This window comes from Macrobrachium nipponense, chromosome 16 (genome assembly GCF_015104395.2).
Source record: "Macrobrachium nipponense isolate FS-2020 chromosome 16, ASM1510439v2, whole genome shotgun sequence".
In the NCBI taxonomy this organism is placed as follows: Eukaryota; Metazoa; Arthropoda; class Malacostraca; order Decapoda; family Palaemonidae; genus Macrobrachium; species Macrobrachium nipponense.
The window spans coordinates 78,350,398-78,372,897 of record NC_087209.1 but is presented as its reverse complement, the minus strand read 5'-3'; the positions used below and the strand labels follow the sequence as shown (position 1 = coordinate 78,372,897).

General features: G+C 37.9%; 1 protein-coding gene and 1 long non-coding RNA gene across 2 annotated transcripts in view; both read right to left on the bottom strand.

Moving 5' to 3' along the window:
- The window catches only part of LOC135195377 (ionotropic receptor 21a-like), a 71,401-nt gene that overhangs the window by 43,621 nt on the left and 5,280 nt on the right, over positions 1-22,500 (bottom strand).
- On the bottom strand, positions 11,572-14,423 carry LOC135195475 (uncharacterized). The gene is made up of 2 exons (XR_010310148.1): positions 14,201-14,423; positions 11,572-12,186 (listed from the first exon to the last, which is right to left on the bottom strand). It is a non-coding gene; the product is annotated as an uncharacterized LOC135195475 (long non-coding RNA).

Here is a 22,500-nt window from a genome sequence, read left to right as displayed (position 1 = left end):
TTGCTGTGTAACTTTTGATTTTGCACATTAATTTTGAAAGGTGATGTCATGATTTTCCAACTGCATAACAAATGAACTTTGAGGCCGAATTTCCAAATTCCTCACGTGAGAACTTTCATTATTAGTGGCAGAATAAGTGGTAAAAATTTGAAGCAAATCCCTTCAATTATATGGAAGAAGCAGTCATTTAGTTTATAATGGGGCCTTATGGCGTCGGTGATCCCTTGAAGGACGAATGCAGCAGTGCGATATTTAATTGCGTGGACAAAGTCTTCATTGCCATAGATATGGTAATTGAATTTCAGGGCAAAAGTCTAGCCCTGGGACCTATAGGTTTATTTGTTTGTTTGTATAGCGTTTATACGTTGCATGGAACCAGTGGTTATTCAGCATCGGAACCAACGGCTTTACGTGACTTCCGAACCACGTCGAGAGTGAACTTCTTTACCATCAGAAATACACATCTCTTGACGCCTCAATGGAAATGCCCGAGAATCGAACTCACGGCCACCGACGGTGGCAGGCCAACACCAAGCGACCATGCCACTGAGGCGCTTCCTGCGACCTATGGCGTCATTCGGCGCTGAATAAAAATTGACAGTCAGCAACTATAAACATAAACCATCATTCCCAAGTGTCATGCACAATCACAAGCACTGGGACCTACGAGGTCATTCAGCAGTGGGACGGAAATTGACTCTCAGTAAGGCTTGAAAGGTGTAACAGGAGGACAATCTCTCGGTTGCACTATGAAGAGGGTGAAAAGTAAGATGGAAGAAAGGGAATATGAACGGAGGTACAGTACAAGGAACGGAAGGCGTTGCAGCTGGGGGGCCGAAGGTTTAGTATACTTGTTGATATAATCCTCTGCCTAAGTAATATTTCGCGCTTCACTTTCCCCAACCCCAACTTCTGTCTATCCAATTCTATACTGAGTCTGGCCATACGTGGTGCACTGTAGGCCATTACTTAAGGTTCTTCGCAACGTTCCCATCGGCTCTTAACTGCAGCCTTTTTCACTCCCTTTTCCTTACCTCCAGTCATATTCTCTTTCTTCCATCTGTCTTTCTACCTTCTCTGATAATTGTTTCACAACGCAGCTGCTTTGAGGTTTTCCTCCTGTTACATTTTTCAAACCTTCTTATTGTCAACTTTCCTTTTAGCGGTGAATGACCTCATAGGTCCCAGCGTGTGGCTTTTGGCCCAAATTCCATATTCTAATTCCAATTCATTCTTTATTCCAATTCCAGTTCCTCAACTCTTTCTTTCCCTTCCGCTTGATCCTCAAAGAACGTTCAGTTATGATAAAGCCTGCTTAGCAAATCTGTCTGCCTTTATAGTACGACCCATAATGACGACGGCACGGTTTGCATAAAAATAAACTTAGCAGCATGCTGAGATGTGTCTTCGTAAAGAAATCCATAGTGGAGTTTACTTTTTTCCGAATAAACTAAGACAATCACCCTGGTAATCAACCTCCATAATATCAGAGTTACTTCTTTCACTAGAATGCTCATTGTTCGTGCCTGGTACCAGTTTCTCAGATTTGTGTCTTTACAATTAACTAAACGTACGTTTTACCAGATCCATTCTGGTCAGGATCAACCAGCGTATTAAAAACCGTGCTGAGATTTTACTTGTAAAATATGGGGCCTATGTACTAAAGTTTTTTATAACCTGTATTTTACTTCTTTCTTTAATTTACAGTCCTTCAGTAGTTTACAATGTTTACGATAGTAGTAATTCAAGACACCCATTAACATGAATGCCATTTCGTATGATCCATCCGCACGATATCTAACGGCAGCCATGTTAAAATCCTCCGAACGTCTTTGATTACTAAGTTCGACTATTTCGCGCATTTATCTCCTGTTCGGTGTCAAATTCACAAACGTACGATGCCAATTTTATCCGTAATTGTTGCTTTCCTAACCAACCAGTCCTGCGAATTATTAGTCTTTAAACTGGTTTCATGTATAAGAGTAAAACAGAATATAGCATTTATGCCTAATGCCAAGCGCTGGGACATATGAGGTCATTCGGCGCTGAAAGGGATATTTGAGAGTAGAAAGGAGCAACAGCTGCACTATGGAACAATTGATAGGAGAGGGTGGAAACAAAGATTTAAGGCGAATACGAACGTAGGTACAGTAAAAGGAATGAAAGGGGTTGTAGATAGTGGACGAAAGAACGCTGCAGAGAGCCGTAAGTAATGCCTGCAGTGCAACGCATGAGGAGTACTGAAGGCACTACCATCCTACGGGTTTTTTTTTATGGATAGCTGTGAAAATAAATGGTCATTACCCTATACTAGTGACGTACTGAATTGAATGTAATATGAAATTTAGGCAAAAAGCAAAGCGCTGAGACCTATGAGGCTATTCAGAATGGAAGTGACCTATTAAGCGGACAGCGTTAAAACTAATTATTAAATGTTTTTGTTATTATAAAAGAATAATTAGAACTACATCTCAAAGCTTCATGTGGCGCAATACTTTATCTTTAACACAAGAACGACCCCCAATGGTACATACCTAGAACGACCGATCGGTCAAAATGACCGCACATGTATTGGCACTTGGTACAAAAAATCTACATTTTCACTTATTATAACATCCTCATTCATTGGTGTATAATCATTCATAGTAAGGAAATCGAATCCAGTTGTTTATATAATCAGTACCACCAGATTACTCAGTTATCTCAAGAAAAACTTACGTATTTACTATCAAAACAAATCGATGAAATATTATAGTTTGGTATTTATTATTTACTGCACTGAAATAAGAAATGTATTAAGAGTAATTATAAGACTTAAATATATTTTATAAATAGTCTTCTTCTAAGCCTGGACTCATGCGATGAAAACCTATCTTCCGTGGAACAACGGCACTGTCCGGTGACCGCCGCATCCCAGATAGTCGTAATTGTTAGTATAGCGAAGGATTAACGATATACATATATTCATAACTTTTGGGTTAATGAAATGACAACGTCTGAAAGGAGATTTATTATTATTATTATTATTAAAACAGTTTAACCAGACCACTAGTGTCGGCTCAGCACAACAATCAGTATGTAAGTAAGGCAGCGAAAAGCATTTTTTTTTAAATTAATACTTATCAAACTTAATAAAAAGCATATTTACATAAAAAATGACTAAAAAATAAATTATTAGATATACCTGTACGATAATGAGTTGCCAGTTTAAATTTTCTTACTCTAGGCAGTAATGTAAATGTTTTTTAAGCACATTTTTTTTTTCAAATGTTTCCTGGACACCTTGCTTGTGCATTTACCGTACGCAGATCTCTTACATTGGTGGCCAATATCTAAAGCCCCTTCCATACAAGGGGCAAAGACAAGATTTGTTTGTAATTCCCTCACTTTTAAACAATGTTACCAGATCAAACAATCCAAGGCAAGCAGTAGTCACAGGCAGGCGAACCATTGACTTGGACCACTCTAGTGAAAGCCATCCACTTGCAAAGTTGGTAACAGTGTCTGCCCGCTGTGCATTTGTCCCTCGTATGGAAAGGGCTTTAAGTTTTATTCCCATTGCAGTATCCAATTCGGCACTTTTTCATTTTCTTAGTAATTTTTCAAACCTGCTACAATATCGCACCAATATTGCTTCCACTGCCATTTTCCGTGTCGCCATTTTTGAACGTTTCCTGAAGTTCTTCGGCTGACTGATGAAAATCAAGCCGGGGGAATTTTTTGAACTGTAACTTTCCTATAAAGAACCGACTGATGCATCGATGCCTCCTAGACCAAGTATATCATCAAATACTTGGATTGGCCATCTTCATGAAGCTGCTCTACTGCTGTACAACCGAGTCATTTGATCTACGATGTCAACTCCGTACTTCTTCACAGTAATTTACAGTTCCAATACCTTTCTTTGCATCGTTTCCAAATGCCTACAGCTGTGTTAACGCTACAAAATATGAGTTGGCTTACACTGATATACTGTCAGCGTATATTGTTTGTTCTTCAGCACTAGTTTGTTTGTATGGTGTTTTTACGTTGCATGGAATCAGTGGTTATTCAGCAATGGGACCATCGGCTTTACGTGACTTAAGAACCACGTCGAGAGTGAACTTCTATCACCAGAAATACACATCTCTCACTCCTCAATGGAATGCCCGAGAATCGAACTCGCGGCCACCGAGGTGGCAGACAAATACCATACCAACCAAGCTACTGAGGCGCTTTCAGCATTAGTCTGCTGTGCAGGTCATTTGTTATCTATGTACTATATGGTAATCCCCATTCGATTATGATTTACCGTTCCCACAAGATTCGCGTTTCTAGTTGGTAATTTTTCCGTCAGTTTATTTATTTATTTCTGGCGATTAGCAATTCATTTCTCGAAATAAAAGGTTCGGATCCCACAATAGCTGTAGGTCCCGTCGCTAGGTAACCAATTTGTTCTTAGCCACGGGATTTGAAATCTAATCCTTCGAGCCATTCCCAGGAGAGCTGTTAATCAGCTCAGTGGTCTGGTTAAAGTTAGATATACCTAATTAACTTTAGAAAAACATAGAGATTTCTTGTTTTGCAAGACGACTGTGGTCTTTACCAAGATATGGAAATCCCATGAGCATGTATTTTGATTTTACAGCAGCCACAAACCAAAACTTAATACTGAACTGGCAATATACTATATGAATGGGCCCCTATATTTCGTATAACTGCTAAGCCACTTATTTTCTCGGGTGGTCAATAGCAAACAGTTCAGGTTTTGATTTGTTTGTTAGTTTGTTTGTATGGTGTTTTCACGTTGCATGGAACCACTGGTTATTCAGCAACGGGACCAACGGCTGTACTTGACTTCCAAACTACGTCGAGAGTGAACTTCTGTCACCAGAAATATGCATCTCTCACTCCTCAAGTGGAGGTCCCTAAGTTTTTGAGCAAAGATGTTCTACAGGCTGTCCTTCAGCGAGAATTCTTCGGGCATACATTGCTATTAGGGCTCTTTTCAAATGATATGCTCCAAGAATCAAACTTCAATTTCAAGAGCTTCAATTTCAGCACACTTTTGTGTGTTTGATAATGCAGTCGTCTATGAGTAACTTAGAGCTCTTAGAACTTTCCCTTGAACAATTCCACGTTTGGCAAACGATGTCGGTCCGGTCAATTCTCAAGGAATGATTTGGGTCTCAACCCTTCCGGTGTCGATATCATTTCGTTCAGTAATTTCCTGCTGTGTTTCATCCTTGCCTGTCTAAATAGAGCAGACATTCCCGAACCTCTCTGTGTCTTGTTGTGACATCATCATCATCGTCGTCAGATATTAGATCACCCTCCCTCTGAATCCGAGGGATTCAGGGATATAATAGTCAAAAACGGTATTATTTCGTTGTCAGAAACGAGTTATTTGCGGCCATAATTCAGAGACTGAACTAATTATGACATACTTGATGAAGAGTCGTGGAATGTGTTTGTTTGTTTGTATGGTGTTTTTACGTTGCATGGAACCAGTGGTTATTCAGCAACGGGACCAACGGCTTTACGTGACTTCCGAACCACGTCGAGAGTGAACTTCCGTCACCAGAAATACACCTCTCTCACTCCTCAATGGAATGGCCGAGGATCAAACTCGCTGCCACCGAGATGGGACGCCAACAACATATTAACCACGCCACTGAGGCGCTTCGTGAAATGTGTGTAGACTGCCAGGACATAATAACCAACGGAACTCCCCATATAGACCAGCGATTAAAACGACCGTTGTTCGGTCGTTGAAGGTAAAAAGGCCATATCTTGTAGAGCAAAAAGCTAATCCCAGTTTCCTTTTAGTTCAATATACATCCTCGTGTATTAGAAAAAGTCATGAAGAATCATGCTTATTATGGATAAATTACAGATTGTAAATTCTGTAAATTTGGAAGTGAAGTTCCTTTCAAAAAGACCGCTCTGTAGTTCTAGTGTTATCAAGAATTCAACTTCAGAATTTCAGATTTTTTTATGCTCTCTAACTTACAATTATGTTCAACCGCGTTAAATCCTATATCTAGCCACGAAACCCGCGATCTAAGTAGTTTCTACGTATAGTGATAAAAATAGCTTTGGAGTCAGAAGCAGAGTACGTAGCATTGTAAAGTATAAATTGATATACAGCCTCAATGCATAATTATGGTATAAAATGTACGAGAATCTTTTCAGTAAGTAGTAACATTTTTTGGGCGTTGTTGGAGAAACATTTAGTTTGTTCTAATTTGTAAATATTTTATGATTTTTCTTTTGCTCCCAATACATTTAACAGCGCTCTTAGTACTGTACATTTATTCATTAGAACAGCCAGATTTCAGCTCGTTGTCCCATCAATTAGCGAAGGGCATTTCCACTTTAAGTGTTGAAAAAATAGAATTTTCAGCAATTCCGTGAGGGTAGCTTACATTGATTACGTTTAAAATTTGAAATAGGCCTTTCACATGTGTATTCACTCACACGCCGGTAGTCCGAAGTTCGATTCCCCGCACTTCCAACGTGGAGTCAGAGGAATAAATTTCTATCACCAGAAATAAATTCCTCTGATTCCTTGTTGCCTTTGACATCTGTAATGATATGGAGGATTAACCAGATTCCACATACTATGTTTTTCCCTATAAACATATCGAGGAAGTCGTCAAGAACTGAAAACTGAAGCCCATATATATTATTATATATATATTATAATATATATATATATTATATATATAGATATTATATTTATATATATAATATATATATAATAATTATATATATATATATATCATTAATATATATAATTATAATATATTATATTATATATATACTAAGAAAAAGGCATGGTCACGAATGCAGAATATCCGAGGAACCTAACTTACAAACCTTCCAGGAATTTAACGAAAAGCGCAGCATGGAAAATTCAGAAATTTAATGAATAGAAGCCTCCATCTATCTCGTCTACATCTTGGATCTCTAGAAATATCAGCCTAAAGGTTTGCGAATCCCTCTCTTGTCTCCACATCGTCTTGAATTCTGGTTCCTCTATCAAGTTGTGAGCTGTAACATTTAAACAGCAGCAGCTTCATGGTCGAGCTTTGGTCGACGAACTTTGTTCGATGTGACGTCAGAAGCGGAGAAACCGCGGCAAAGTTCTGACTTTTCTCGCTGTTTCTCCGCTTCTGACGTCACATCGGACAAAGTTCGTCGACCAAAGCTCGACCGGCCCCGTTTACACGGTAAACTCTGCCTATTTGCGGGCTAAGGCTGTCGTACGCATTTATGCTGCTGTCTGAACGACGCTGGTTGGATAGTGAGAGTGAGAGCCTGGTGTCTGGCTCTGGCAGTGATTCCACTGTACTCTGACCTCATTTTTCTGCCATTTTCTACTATCTACGTTAAGTGAAAATGGTTGTTTAAAGGGATAAGCGCGTATTTTAGATAATTACCTGAGGGACACACATCTGTGTATAAAGATATGTATTAAATAAACAAGTAGAACAAATCCGGTTTAATAAGACCTATAGAGTTTAATCAAAAGAAACGTAGCAACAAATCACCTAAAGACATTAATCTTTAACAACGAAGTTTATAAGGAAATCATAAATAATGTAAACGAAATAGTAAGCTACACAAATATTTTAAGGAAATGCACTAAATGAATATGAAACGCAGAAAACAGAAAAGGTATTAACAAGAAAATAAAAATCTGACAAAGTTAATTATTAACAAGATATTAAGACTTTATGCAAGCCAGCTTCAATAAAAAAGTTGCTTAGGACACACCTGCATGCCTTAATTATCAGCTTATGGTTACCGACCACTCTCGTCAACCAAGATTTATCTTGGTAATTAAGAGAGTCCTCTCTCCTGAATCCTTTGAGATTGTGGTTCATTAAAGGCCTGTCCACACGACCGGGCCTGTCGGCGGACCTCCCCTCTAACGGGCACACTTGACGGGCAAACCGTCAAATTTCCCAGATGGGTCTTGTAGCAAAATCACCATGGTGGTGCCCGATGGCTTGAGCTTCGACCCTGGCAGACGTACGTTAACCATATACATTTCTTTTACCAAGCCATTCTTTGCACCATATTCTCTTTTTCTTCTTTTTCATCACACACAAAGCAGTTATCATGCTACACAATATTTTCTTCTTTGTGGTAGGCACCATGTTTATCGTACCGCACTGAACACACTACTGGCATCGTCGGACACGCCCACCTCTCCATCGCTCACCCGTGTGGACAACATTCACGGGTAAGCCCGCCAGAATTTGCCCGTCAACCCCGGAGCACGCCGATCAGGCCCGCTCGTGTGGACAGGCCTTAAGATATAAATTATATTTCAGTATACTGGTTAATTTGCATTTAAAACTTTTTATTAATCGGTCAGTTTATAAGATCACCCTAAATAACAAGTAATTAATTATATGCGGTACACTTTTATATGTAATTTATTTGTGTATGTATTAATATATATATATATTATATATATATATATATATATTAGATATATATATATATATATATATATATAACAGGGAGTCCAGTCTGGTCTCCGCCATTTTCATGGAAAAACAACGAAGAAAAAACATAAGTTACCGGTTATTTATTGATGAACTTATGCATGGTTTTTAGACAACGCAATTATGAGTATAGTTATTACTTATAAAAATAAAATATCATTAATAAGTTGTCAAGAACCTTAAGAAATCTTGTCACCTGTTTGGTCAAATGTCAGTAAGCTGTCTCCATAATGGACTAGGCTGACAGTTTTCCGTAGCATTAAATAAAGGATGTAAAAATATTTGTTTTCAAGTTCCCATAAAGCCCATACTTACCTGGCGTATTCATTATGAAGGGTAAAATAACGGGAAACTCGTTTATTTTCCTTTTATTTGTGAAGGTTTTACATGAAAATGCGCTATACGGAAACTTTGCCGTAGGTGACGTCTTTATCAGTTTAGCAGAAATATTTCCGTCAGTGAACAGCCCCGCTGCAGGCAAAGCCTCCATACTTTGATAAACATTAGGAAGCCCTATACGAAGCTTTACTCGCAGTTTCTCCGTTTCTGACGTCACACAGCAGAGTTCACAGAGTAAAGCTCTACCGTGTGGACGGTGCCTTACGGCAATTACTTGGTAATTCCGTAAAGAGAACACTTGGTAACCCCGTAGAGAGAACGTCAACTCTAAAGACTTCTCGAAATAGGAACGTTAACTTTTACTTTAAGGATAATTAGCTTATAAAAACCGTGAGTAGCGTTTTCTCCAACAACGCCCAAAAAAAGATTATTACTCACTGAAAACTTGTAACCATCCGAGTAAGATTATCCCGTACATTTTACACTTTAATAATTATGCATTAAGGCTGTATATCAATTTATATTTTACGCATTGTACTCTGCTTCTGGCTCCAAAGTTGATTTTTCACTATACGTAGAAACTACTCGAAATTTGTATTTTATTAAGAATATGCAAGGATCTGAAAATCGCCAAAATCAAAATGAACACAACCCACATACAACGATCAAAGTCGTATTCTAGAGACCGAACCCTTGAACTTTAAAAGAAAGCAACTTTGTAGTGTAATGTAAGTGCTTGTTAGGTAGGAAACATATCCCTAATCAGTTTTGCCATTTTTTTTTAAAAAAAGGGCAGCTACCGTATATGCAGTATTTAAAGTTTTTATTGGTTGTTCCTGCATTAACTGCCTGGCGACCTTTTAAACATTCCAGGTGCTATATAGCAAATACGGTAAAACACCTGATTGCCCTGGATTGCTTGGTGAACAATGACGTTCATTACAGTGTAATGGGAAAAATATTACTTTAATTATTAGTGACTTATTTAGGATTTGATTCATCATCCTCCTCTAATATCTTTACACTGCTGTTGTAAAAGTGATTGGAACTGTAAGATGTTTTCATTTTTGTTGTGGACACGAGTGTGGCAGTGTAGCCAGTCCCTTGTTTTATTTTTCTTTCGCTCTGAGTATGGGAGCGCTGCCCTGAATCTTTCGTCTGCATTTTGGCAACACTAAAAGACACATTTAAGAATCACGAATGCTTACGTGTGGGGACGTCAACCTGTCCGCTCTTCAATTTGGCTATTTTACCAATTATTAATACAAATGATTATCTACCCCTTGCAAGGAATCTAGTCCAGGGATCTAGTTCAGAGATCTAGTCCAGAGGATCTAGTCCAGAGATCTAGTCCAGGAGTTCTGAAGACTAGGTAAATTAACCAAGTCCAGGAGACTAGGCCTGGAGGGGAATTTAGCATGATGTACTGAGTAAAGAAAAACCGCTGAGTACCAGAATTTTCTTCAATACCCCTAAAATGGAAATCATCACTTCAATTGCCTCCCAGTGGGAAGACATCACCTGGCCTCATCAGTAGTAAGACCCCTACACACAAGGAATATCATGTAATAGCAGGTAGGACAGGCTTACCCTATTTCCCAGGCAGCATAAACGTCAGTCTTCATACCACCCGTGTCAACAATGACAGTACCATTCTCCGACCTGTCTCTCCAGGCAAGAAGACTGACAACAATACATATGTATACTAATAGTAGTCTTATGATTTCTCGTATCTTAATGTCGTGGCGAGGGAAAACCGCCCGCGACAACAGATAGCATTCATTAACTTATGATATCAACCTCATTGTCCATGTTAATGGATATTTCACATACTTAAAGCCTTGATGAATGTCCTTGGTAACTTAGGCCTCGCTTAAGTTAGGCCCCATCCACACGGCCGAGCTTTGCTCGACGAACTTTGTTCGATGTGACGTCAGAAGCGGAGAAACCGCTGCAAAGTTCAGACTTTTCTCGCAGTTTCTCCGTTTCTGACGTCACATCGGACAATGTTCGTCAACCAAAGCTCGACCGTGTGGACGGGGCCTTCAGCATCCCAAACTCAACTGTGTTCATGAACAGTTCCACAACGTACTGTTCAAGGAAGAATAAATTTCCTGCTTGTGATCATGAACAGTCAATCATTGTGCCGATAGAACCATTTACTTACGGTGTTCAAGGACAGCCTAACACGCATTTGACAGTTCATGGAAAATAAATTCATTGCCCTCGTTCATGGATGGCATGGTGAAACTATTGGCAGTATTCATGGGCAACTTCACAAAACTATTGCCAGCGTTCATGAGTAACATTACAAACTCATTGCTAGTATTCAAGAGTAACATTTCAAACTTATTGCTTGTAATTATGTGTATGTAACTTATTGCCTCGGTTTATCTTATTGCCCGAGTTTATGAGTAACAAATTCATTGCTTGTGTATATAGTAACTGTTCAATTAACCCATAGCCTGCATTCATGAGTCTCAAACTCATTGCCTGAGTTCATGAGAGTAATAAAACAGGCCAGGACAACTGAGACCAGGACAATCTTTCCCGTAAAATGTAAATCGGACAACTCTCACCTAGACAATTGATATCTAGCATGATAGGACAGCATATATAGGGCAACTGATAACAGGTATAAAGGGATTTAATTTTGAAAGGTTTGAAGTGATTTAATTTTGAAAGAAAAATATTAAAATTATCTTAGTGGGGACAATGAAAACTAAAAACATTAAAGACTCAACTAAGAATTTACTAATGCATTAACAGATAATATGCCACAGCTTTTAATAAAGACATTATCTGGCAAGGGTAATACTTTTCAAGTGAAGTTCCAAGTCGTTTTTGCACTCTTTGTAAACTTGTTCTTTAGTTATTTGCGCTCCTAGTTCTAGATAAATTTTCCCTTTCTGCGCCACGAGGTACATTCAGATTACTTATTTGAATGCTGATTGTATACAACTGGTAATATATAGACGGACAGAGGCGAAAACTAGCAATCTTTCCTCATCTACATGAGGATCAGATGGCAGAAATGGTTCCCCCGATTCAGTTTTGCAGTACAGTAGCGTGATGTCAAAACCATGACTATGGAATAGGGGAGCACCACTCGCTACTTTGCTGTCGCCACCAATGATAAACCATGTTGCTAGTAGTCCAGCCAATGCCTCATCTTTTAGAGAAGAACATTCTGTCGCAGCCATAATTCTCGAGGTCTCTTGTGATAAGTCTTGGCTTTTATAGAACAGAAGACAAAGTGTTCCCTTCTTGAAGATACTATATACTATTTCTAATGGGTCCTCCTCGGTAATCGTCTAATGATTTTCTTGATTCATCTGCATTTTGTCTGAAAATTATATACGTAGTTATCCACAAGTTTATTAGCTCCTGAGATTTCATATAGTATGGCATTATGATGGCTAAAGAAAATTTTAAGAGTTGAAAAGTTGACAAGTAGAAAAAGTGACTTTCGTACTAAATATGATAAAACTTTGAAATTCTAAGACAACCGTTTGAACTATGAAATTTAATTTAACTATGAAATTGTAATTTGCATGAACTATGAAATTTAAATTGTTAGTCAATATCTAAAGAGGTAAATGATTACCGTTACGCCTATAAACTAAAAACTTGTCTATTTACTTTTAAAGTGGGTTATTTTTCCAAGTGAAAATATTTATCCTGATTACGAGCTTTATATCAATTGTCCAAGTATATGTTTTCCCATATGAGTTTCTCGGGAATGAGTTGTCCTGATATCAACTGCCCTAGAACCAGTAATATACTCTGCGTGTGTTCATGAGAACAAAACCATTGCCTGTATTCATAGAGTTAACAAATCCATTGACTGTATTCATAAAGTAAAACCCATTGCCTGTATCCATAGAGTAACAGCCCCATTGCCTGTATCCATAGAGTAACAGCCCCATTGCCTGTATCCATAGAGTAACAAACCCATTGCCTGTATCCATAGAGTAACAAACCCATTGCCTGTATTCAAGAGTAACAACCCTATTGCCTGTATTCAAGAGTAACAACCCCATTGCCTGTATTCAAGAGTAACAACCCCATTGCCTGTATTCAGAGTAACAACCCCATTGCCTGTATTCAGAGTAACATACAAACTCAATGTTAGCGGATAAAAAAAATACTCAACTTACGCTAAGAGTAACCTAATAGTATCAAAACTAACCAACATACCCGACAAACTTAAACTTTATAAACTACACCCCTCTCAAATATGCCAATCTTCTATGCATAAAATATCTATGACAAAATTTCCATACTTATGAACCCTGCTTTCGTGCTGCCTTACCAGGAGATGAAATTTCCAAGCTATGAGTTACTGACAAACTTCATAAAACCAATCCTTATCTGTGTACAGCAGATATCCAAACACTGAACAATCTGTCTGGAGAAAATCTTGCTTGGTTTTGATGATTTTCAAGAGATTGGCTACTGGATAAGCAAGCCCTATTATCGTAAATGACCCGTGCATTTTGGCAGCTGCCTATAACCAGAAATTTTCTGTTGCGAGAAGCTCTAATCTTCTGAAAATTCCATCAAGTCTAACGCTAGCTTTACGGTAATTTTAAATTCGGGGAAACCCTTTTTGAATATTAGCCAAAAACCTTGACTTAAACCTAACCACAAACAATCCATTTCCAGGAACTTAAAATTCTAAAGTAAAGTATACCATGACGCCAGACCTGTACATCAATTAAATTTGTTTTAATGCTGAATTTTGCCTCTGAAGGCACTAACATTCTTAATTTCCTCAAACCTTAGGGAACTTCGGCAAACCTTAGGGAACTTCGGCAAACCTTAGGGAACTATTTGAGCGGGAGGTAGCTAAGCAATTTAAAACTCCTAATACTTATCTGGACTTGAAAACTAAAATATAAAGTCTACATTACCACCTTTAAGAAAAGTAGATTAGTTGGCGCAAAACCACCCAAGAACCTGCATAGTAGGTCATACGACCTACTATGCAGTACAACGGGGCCTCCTCCACCCCTCCAGGGGCGCCGCCCCTGAAAGGGGTGGAGGATAAGATATGTACTGTTCACAGTATACACAAGAACAGTATACAAAATAAAAAATTATAAAATAAAAGTATGATAAGATAAAATTGACAAATATAAACTTGGCGGAAAAAATGCCTACATACCAGTTGCTAAAGAAATTCTTAATCATAGGTGAAGTTTTGGACTTATATACTCGTCAGATTTTGAGTAAACGCGCTCAGAAATAGTTATAACGACTGCCAAGGATTTGTACGAGACCAAACACGCAGCAAGATTCGAAAATTCCCCCCAAAAATATACAATAGTCATAAAATAATAAAGTAACAGTGTTACCTCGCAGAAGCCCAGGTTTATTTTATCTTGACCAACGAAGTGACGACAATCGAGAAACTCAGCGCCAACTGTAGTCGCGTGATAAACGGTATTTTTCGTAAAAACTCCACAGCACAACCAATTCCGCTACGTAAATTGAGGAGGAATTGGGGATAAAAAAAATAAAGAAAAAAAGACCACTAGGCAAACTCCCGTTAATCAACAGAACGATGTTACACCCAAAGGTCCGAAGGTTCCATGAGAGTTTGAAAGGTCCGAACTCCGAACCTGAACGGTGTTATCATTTGCCAAGGACTCTAAAGTCTTAGTCTTGACTTGCTTCTTGGAACAAGCCCGAATGCGATCCATGGATATCCTTGCAAGTATTGTTCTGATTTCCTACGCCCTTCTTTTACTTGTATTTCATGGCAGTTTAAAGTATACAGCACACGATGAATAGATTTTCCCGAACGTGACTCGCAATTTTTGTTAGGATTCACGAGATCGTTTGTCGTATAAGCCTGTCGCATATTTCTTTTCATCACTTTGATGGAAGAACTCTGAATCTCGTGGAAAAGTTATATAATGAAATACACACAACACACACATAGTATATGTATGTGTGTGTACTGTAGTATAAATGAATACATTGCATAAAACTTGCGGCACTGGTATGTAATTCGCAACCGAGTACAAATGAATATCATTATTAGACGTACTTAGCCCTTGCATTACTATTGTGAAACTGATATCTGAGTTTTTATGCAGAATATATATATGTTATTTTTTAAATTACTGTAATATCCAGGCTGCTATTTCTGGCTGTTGTGCTACCTCAGTCTAGGGGTTAACTGCCTCCTTTGAGTATGCGTTGAAAATCCTCGTTTTGGGCATTTGTTTGAAATATCATTTCTACTAAATTTTTCGTTTTCCTCTTGTTCGCGTACAAACGTTTCATTGTGCCATGTATACCACACACTCACTCACACACACACACACACACACACACACACCACACACACACATATATATATATATATATATATATATATATATATATATATATATATATATATATATATATATATATATATATATATATATATATAGATATATATATATATATATATATATATATACACCAATTAGTCTCATAGGTCATAAAACACTTAGCTGCTATCATCTGAGCCACTGTTACGTTGGGATTTCATTAAAAACACCTGTTTTGAGAAAAGACTCCTACTTCTACTTTTCCCTCTCATCAGAATTCATCAGGTTGCGGAGCAAATCCATGACCTCCATATCTGTCTTTTGTGGCTGGGTTTTATGACAACCCCTTTTGTGGTTTCATCTTGACTGTGATATACTTCATGCATAATTTCAACTTTAGTGTTGATCCATCGCGTAAGTGTTCAGTAACTCATACTTATGAAAATCAATCATTTTATTGAGTTACGCATGTTAAAAGTTAATTAGGATCACAGTAAAGATCAGCGTGAAGAAAATTCGTAAGAAATTGACTTCCAGGCAGTAGTAATATTAAGACTTGTACACCCGCTCCTGAAAGATCTGGCGCACCTTCCAGTTAACTTCGTTCACCAATAGATATTCTTTTCTTTTTAAACTCACATAAAAACCTAAAATTTACAGTCAGTATAAGATTAATATGCATGCAAACAATATAATACATAAAATTGGCAGAAAAATAGCATGAGTTAAAAAAAATTTTTCCAAGCATTTTGAAGAACTGAATATTTATATTTAGGACTCAAATACTTAAATCATATCATGCGAGGGATGGTCTCGCGAAAGTTGCCAGTTACTATTTTGTAAACTCTTGTCCGAAACGCTCTGAAAAGTGTGGCTGAACATTCCAGAGTGGCTATGCAATCAGGCCTCTCAATTACATTGATCAGTTGCTCCGATAATCAATGTGGTGTTCACAACTTCAGTGTTTTGTTGTGGGGAAGTTTCCGTTGAAGAAAATGGGAAGCAGAAGTTTCTGCTCCGAACTTCGGCTGCCCCGATGACGCCATTTACGAAGGCCAAGATCAGTAAGGAAACAATAACCTTGACTTTGAACATTAAAGTGAAACAGGAAAGTTTCAAATAAAGAACAAGTAAGAAATGCGCTGAATTTTCTTCTGCTAATCGAGTTTTCTGTACAGTGTAATGCTGTGTAAAACTATCCTTCGACAGCGCAGGCCAGCGGCTCAGTTGTTCCAAAGATGCAGTTGAAGTTAAAGTTCGTCGCACGCCTCCGGAAAGCGTTGCCAGATGAACGATCCATGACTAAACTTAATCTTAAATAAAATAAAAACTACTGAGGCTTAAGGGCTGTAATTTGGTGTGTCTAATGATTGGAGTGTGGATGATCAACATACAAATTTGCAACTCTCTCTTTGCTCTCTAGCTATAGTAGTTTTTAGGATCTGACCGGTGACAGAAAGTGAGGACTGCCAGACAAAGCCACTACACTAGTTTTCGTTTACAGAAAACTAAATTATGCATTATCTCTCACGCCAAGAACCTCCATCTGCATTAGCTCTCCCACCAGGTTTCTCCTTTCTCTTCACATGATCTTACTTCTGCAGTGTTCTTTCCTGGGTCTTCTTTGAGAGTTCTTCAGTAGTTCCCCTTATTCTTTCATTCTTGGTCCTAGGAAATGAGAGCCTGTAAGTCATTCCTCCATATTTATAGGTAACCCCTGAATGAATGCTTATTCTGTTTTATTTCTAACGATCTAGATGGCGTGCGCTACGCTATGCTGGAACCCGGAACTTCTCGTCAGGTCTCCCCTACCCTCCTGATCCCCTTCTTACCCCTCCCTCACCCAGGGCGGACAAATAGGTTTGCACGCTAACCCCTACCTACACCGGCGTTACTAAGGGCGGACAAACAAGTAAGATCCACTAGGGTTTTATTGTTACTGATAGATCAAACACGCACTATTTTAACGAAGGCATAGTTTTCTCATTTTCATTTGTTGATTTATACTTAATGGTGAATATTCCCAGTTTATAATATGTTAGTTATTTGTGTTATTCACTTATAAGGTGTTCACCGTAGAAGTGTTTAATAATATCTTGAATATCACCTCTATTTGAAATTCATGAATAATTCAAAATAATCAGATAAATAATGAGCAGATAACCCAATAAACTAATAACGAAAATGGTTTTATCAGGTTAGAAATGATTATGAATAAGACAATATTAATCCCATTTCATGAAGTACAAAAAGCACAGTGAAACGTCCAACTCTACATCATATCAGTTATGGATACAAGTACTTGTTGCACGATTGTTCGAACGCTTTTATAGTTAATTATTTAGCAATGAGGAAAAATGAAAAAAAATGCAAATAAATAGCCAAGAAGCAGAGATATCAATAATAAAATAAAAAACAAAGCTATCATTATGCTTTTCAGAGACGATGGACAACACAATTGTACTGAAATCTTCATACATTTGTTGATCAATATTTGTTCTCAGTTAAATCATTGTAACACCATTCTCTTCATTGAGCTTATCAATGTTTATTAGTTCGATGATGACCTTTATAACGTGCAACATATATCTGCAGTTTCTTGAGCCTTAGTACTGAGCATTTGCGCAGTATGAAGTCAGAGTCTGATTGATTGATTTCTGTCGACTGACGTTACGAAAAAAAGTCGCTACCGATGCCGGAAGGAGGAAAAGGCAGGAGGCCATCAGTCACTTTGCCTTCGATTACTTAATGAGCCATCTTTTGTTGTGTGCTGGAGGCGAGCAAAGAACGACAATTTATCAGGTCATATTCATGAATGAACACCCCGGCCCCTTCTCTCTCTCTCTCTCTCTCTCTCTCTCTCTCTCTCTCTCTCTCGATGGAAACTTCTCACGCGTTCAGGCAGTTATGCTGAAACTTGTAATTTGTATGTAGATCTAATAAGTCTAGAGTTCAGAAAAAAGGGAAAGAGAAAAATGGGGGTACATTTGTCCTAAACAACAAAAGAGATCAGGGATAGCAATCAGAACTGTATATCATCTCGTAAGGCTAAATCAGGCAATGTGAAACAGAAACCTTGTAAAAGAAACACAAACATATGTAAAAGAAACGCAGGCACCAGTAAAAAACACAAATATACGTAAAAGAAACACTGACACATGTAAAAGAAACACTGACACCTGTAAAAGAAACACTGACACCTGTAAGATAAACACTGACACCTGTAAAAGAAACACTGACACCTGTAAAAGAAACACAGACACCTGTAAAAGAAACACAGACACCTGTAAAAGAAATGCAGACACCTGTAAAAGAAACACAAACACCTGTAAAAGAAATGCAGACACCTGTAAAAGAAACACAAACACCTGTAAAAGAAACACTGACACCTGTAAAAGAAACACAAACACCTGTAAAAGAAATGCAGACACCTGTAAAAGAAACACAGACACCTGTAAAAGAAACACAGACACCTGTAAAAGAAACACTGACACCTGTAAAAGAAACACTGACACCTGTAAAAGAAACACAGACACCTGTAAAAGAAACACTGACACCTGTAAAAGAAACACAAACACCTGTAAAAGAAACACTGACACCTGTAAAAGAAACACAAACACCTGTAAAAGAAACACTAGACACCTGTAAAAGAAAACACAAAACACTGTAAAAGAAAAAAACACTGACACCTGTAAAAGAAACGCAGACACCTGTAAAGAAACACAGACACCTGTAAAGAAAACGCAGACACCCTGTACAAAAGAAAACACAGACACTGTAAAAGAACACAGACACCTGTAAAAGAAACGCAGACACCTGTAAAAGAAACACTGACACCTGTAAAAGAAACACAGACACCTGTAAAAGAAACACTGACACCTGTAAAAGAAACACAAACACCTGTAAAAGAAATGCAGGATCCTTGTAAAAAGAAACACTGACACCTGTAAAAGAACACTGACACCTGTAAAAGAAATGCAGATACCAATAAAAGAAACACAAACACCTGTAAAGAAACACTGACACCTGTAAAAAAAACACAAACAAACCCTGTAAAAAAGAAATGCAGACACTCCTGTAAGAAAACACTGACACCTGTAAAAGAAACACAAACACTGTAAAAGAAACACTGACACGTGTAAAAGGACACACAAAACACTGTAAAAGAAACACTGACACCTGTAAAAAGAAACACAAACACCTGAAAGAAAAAAACACTGACCACCTGTAAAAGAAACACAAACACCTGTAAAGAAACACAAACACCTGTAAAAGAAAACACTGACACCGGTAAAAAGAAAACACTGACACAATGTAAAAGAAACTACAGGACACCTGTTAAAAGAAAACACAAAATACCTGTAAAAGAAACACTGACAAACCTGTAAAAGAAACCACAAAAACACCTGTTAAAACGAAACACTGGACCACCTGTAAAAGAATAAACACAAACACCTGTTAAAACGAAACACTGGACACCTGTAAAAGAAAAACAAACATCTGTAAAAGAAAAACACTGACACCTGTCAAACTGAAACGCAGACCCACCTGTAGAAGAAACCACAGTACACCTGAACAAAAAGAAAACGCAGACACCTTGTAAAAGAAACACAGGACACCTGGTAAAATAAACGCAGACAACCTGTAAAAGAAACACAGGACAACGCCTGTAAAAAGAAAATGCAGACCACCTGTAAACGAAACAAACACAACACCTCGTAAAAGAAACAAAAACCTGACACCTGTAAAAGAAACACAGACACCTGGTAAAAGAAACACAGACACCTGTACAAAAGGAAACACAGACAACCTGTAAAAAAGTAAATGCAGACACCTGTAAAAGAAACAAACAAGACAACCTGGTAAAAGAAACACAGACACCTGTAAAAGAAACACTGAACCCTGTAAAAGAAACACAGGAACAACCCAATGTAAAAGAAACAACCTGACAACCTGTAAAAGAAACACAGACACCTGTAAAAGAAACACTGAACTGATAAAAAGAAATGCAGAAAAGAATACCGTAAACGAAACACTGAACCTGGTTAAAAGGAAACGCCAGGACACCTGTTAAAAGAAACACAGACACCTGTAAAAGAATCAAGGAAACATCCGCCAACCGAAACAACCTTTGAAAAAAACCTGGAAAAGAAACGCAGGACACCATGTAAAAGAAAACAACCGGGACACCGTAAAAGGAAACACCTGACAAAACCTGGAAAAAACGCAAGACACCTTGGTAAAAGGAACACACTGACACCTGTAAAAGAAACACAAACACCTGTAAAAGAAAAACAAACACCTGTAAAAGAAACAAAAAAACAGACACCCGCTAAAAGAAAACACAGACACCTTTGCAAAAGAAACACAGACACCTGTTTAAAAGAAACAAGACAAACACCTGTAAAAGAAGCAAAGAACACCTGTAAAAGAAACACCTGAGACCTGTAAAAGAAAACACAGACACCTTTGACAAAAGAAACACAGACACCTGTAAAAGAAACACAAACCAACCTGAAAAAAGAAACACTGACACCTGTTAAAAGAAAACAACACTGACACCTGTAAAAGAAACACAAAAACCTGTAAAAGAAACACTGACACCCTGGTAAAAGAAACACTGACACCTGTAAAAGAAACACAGACACACTGTAAAAGAAACACAAATACCTGTAAAAGAAACACTGACACCTGTAAAAGAAACACAAACACCTGTAAAAAGAAACAAACTGACATGTAAAAGAAACAACAAAACCTGTAAAAGAAACAAACCTGACACCTGTAAAAGAAACACAAAACAACCTGTAAAAGAAACACTGACACCTTGTAAAAGAAATGCAGAAAGGAACACCGTAAAAGAAACCAGACCCACCGGTAAAAGAAAGCAGGACGACCCTGTAAAAAGAAAACACAGAAACACCTGTAAAAATAAAAGCAAAGAAACACCTGTAAAAGAAACACAGGACACCTGTAAAAGAAATGCAGACACCTGTAAAAGAAACACAGAAACACCTGCTAAAAGAAACAAAATGAAACCACTGTAAAGAAACACAGACACCTGGTAAAAGAAACACAAGACAAACTGTAAAAGAAATGCCGAAACACCTGTAAAAGGGAAACAAAACTGAACACCGGTAAAAGAAACGCAGTACACCCTGTAAAAGAAAACAATTCAAACAAACCTGTAAAAGAAAACACTGAACACCTTGTTAAAAGGAACGCAGGACAACCTGTAAACAAGAAACGACCTAACACCGTAAAAGAAACAAAACTTCGAAACACCTGTAAAGAAACACAAACACCTTGTAAAACGACAACATGACACCTGTTAGAAAGAAACACAGGACACCTGTAAAAGAAACACAGACACCTGTTTAAAAGAAAACGCAGACCACCTGTAAAAGAAAAAAAACACAAGAACACCTGTAAAAGAAACACAGGCACCTGTTTAAAAAGAAATGCAGACACCGTAAAAGAAACCCTGACACCTGGGTAAAAGAAACACAGACACCTGCTAAAAGAAACAACTGACACCTGTAAAAGACACACAAAACCTGTAAAGGAAAAAAACACAGGACACCCGTAAAAGAAACACTGACACCTTGTTCAAAAGAACAAAACAAACACCTGAAAAGGAAATGCAGACCACCTGTAAAAGAAACAAATGGACACCTGTGTGTGTAAAAGAAACACCAGACACCTTAGTAAAAGAAACAAAACTGAACCGTAAAAGAAAACACAAAACACCTGTAAAAGAAACATGACACTGTAAAAGAAACACAAACACCTGTTAAAAAGAAACAACACTGACACCTGTTAAAAAGAAACACTGACACCTGTAAAAGAAAACACAAAGACCTCGAAAACCGAATTCAAAACTGAAACCACTGAAAAGAAACAACAAACACCTGTAAAAGAAACACTGACACCTGTAAAAGGAAACACAAACACCTGTAAACAAAAGAAACAAACTGAAACCTGTAAAAGAAACACAACCTGTAAAAGAAACCAATGGACATGTAAAAGAAACACCAAACACCATGTTAAAAGAAAACAAAAGAAACACTGTTAAAAGAAACACAAAACAACCTGTAAAAGAAACCACCTGACAACCTTCTAAAAGGAAACACGACACCCGTTAAAAGAAACAACAGACACCTGTAAAAGAAACGCATGACAACCCTGTAAAAGAAACACCAAAAGACAAACCTGTAAAAGCAATGCAGACACCTGTAAAAGTAAACAACCCAGACACCTGTAAAAGGGAAAACATGGACACCTGTAAAAGTAAACACTGAAACACCTTGTAACCAAAAGAAACACCGACACCG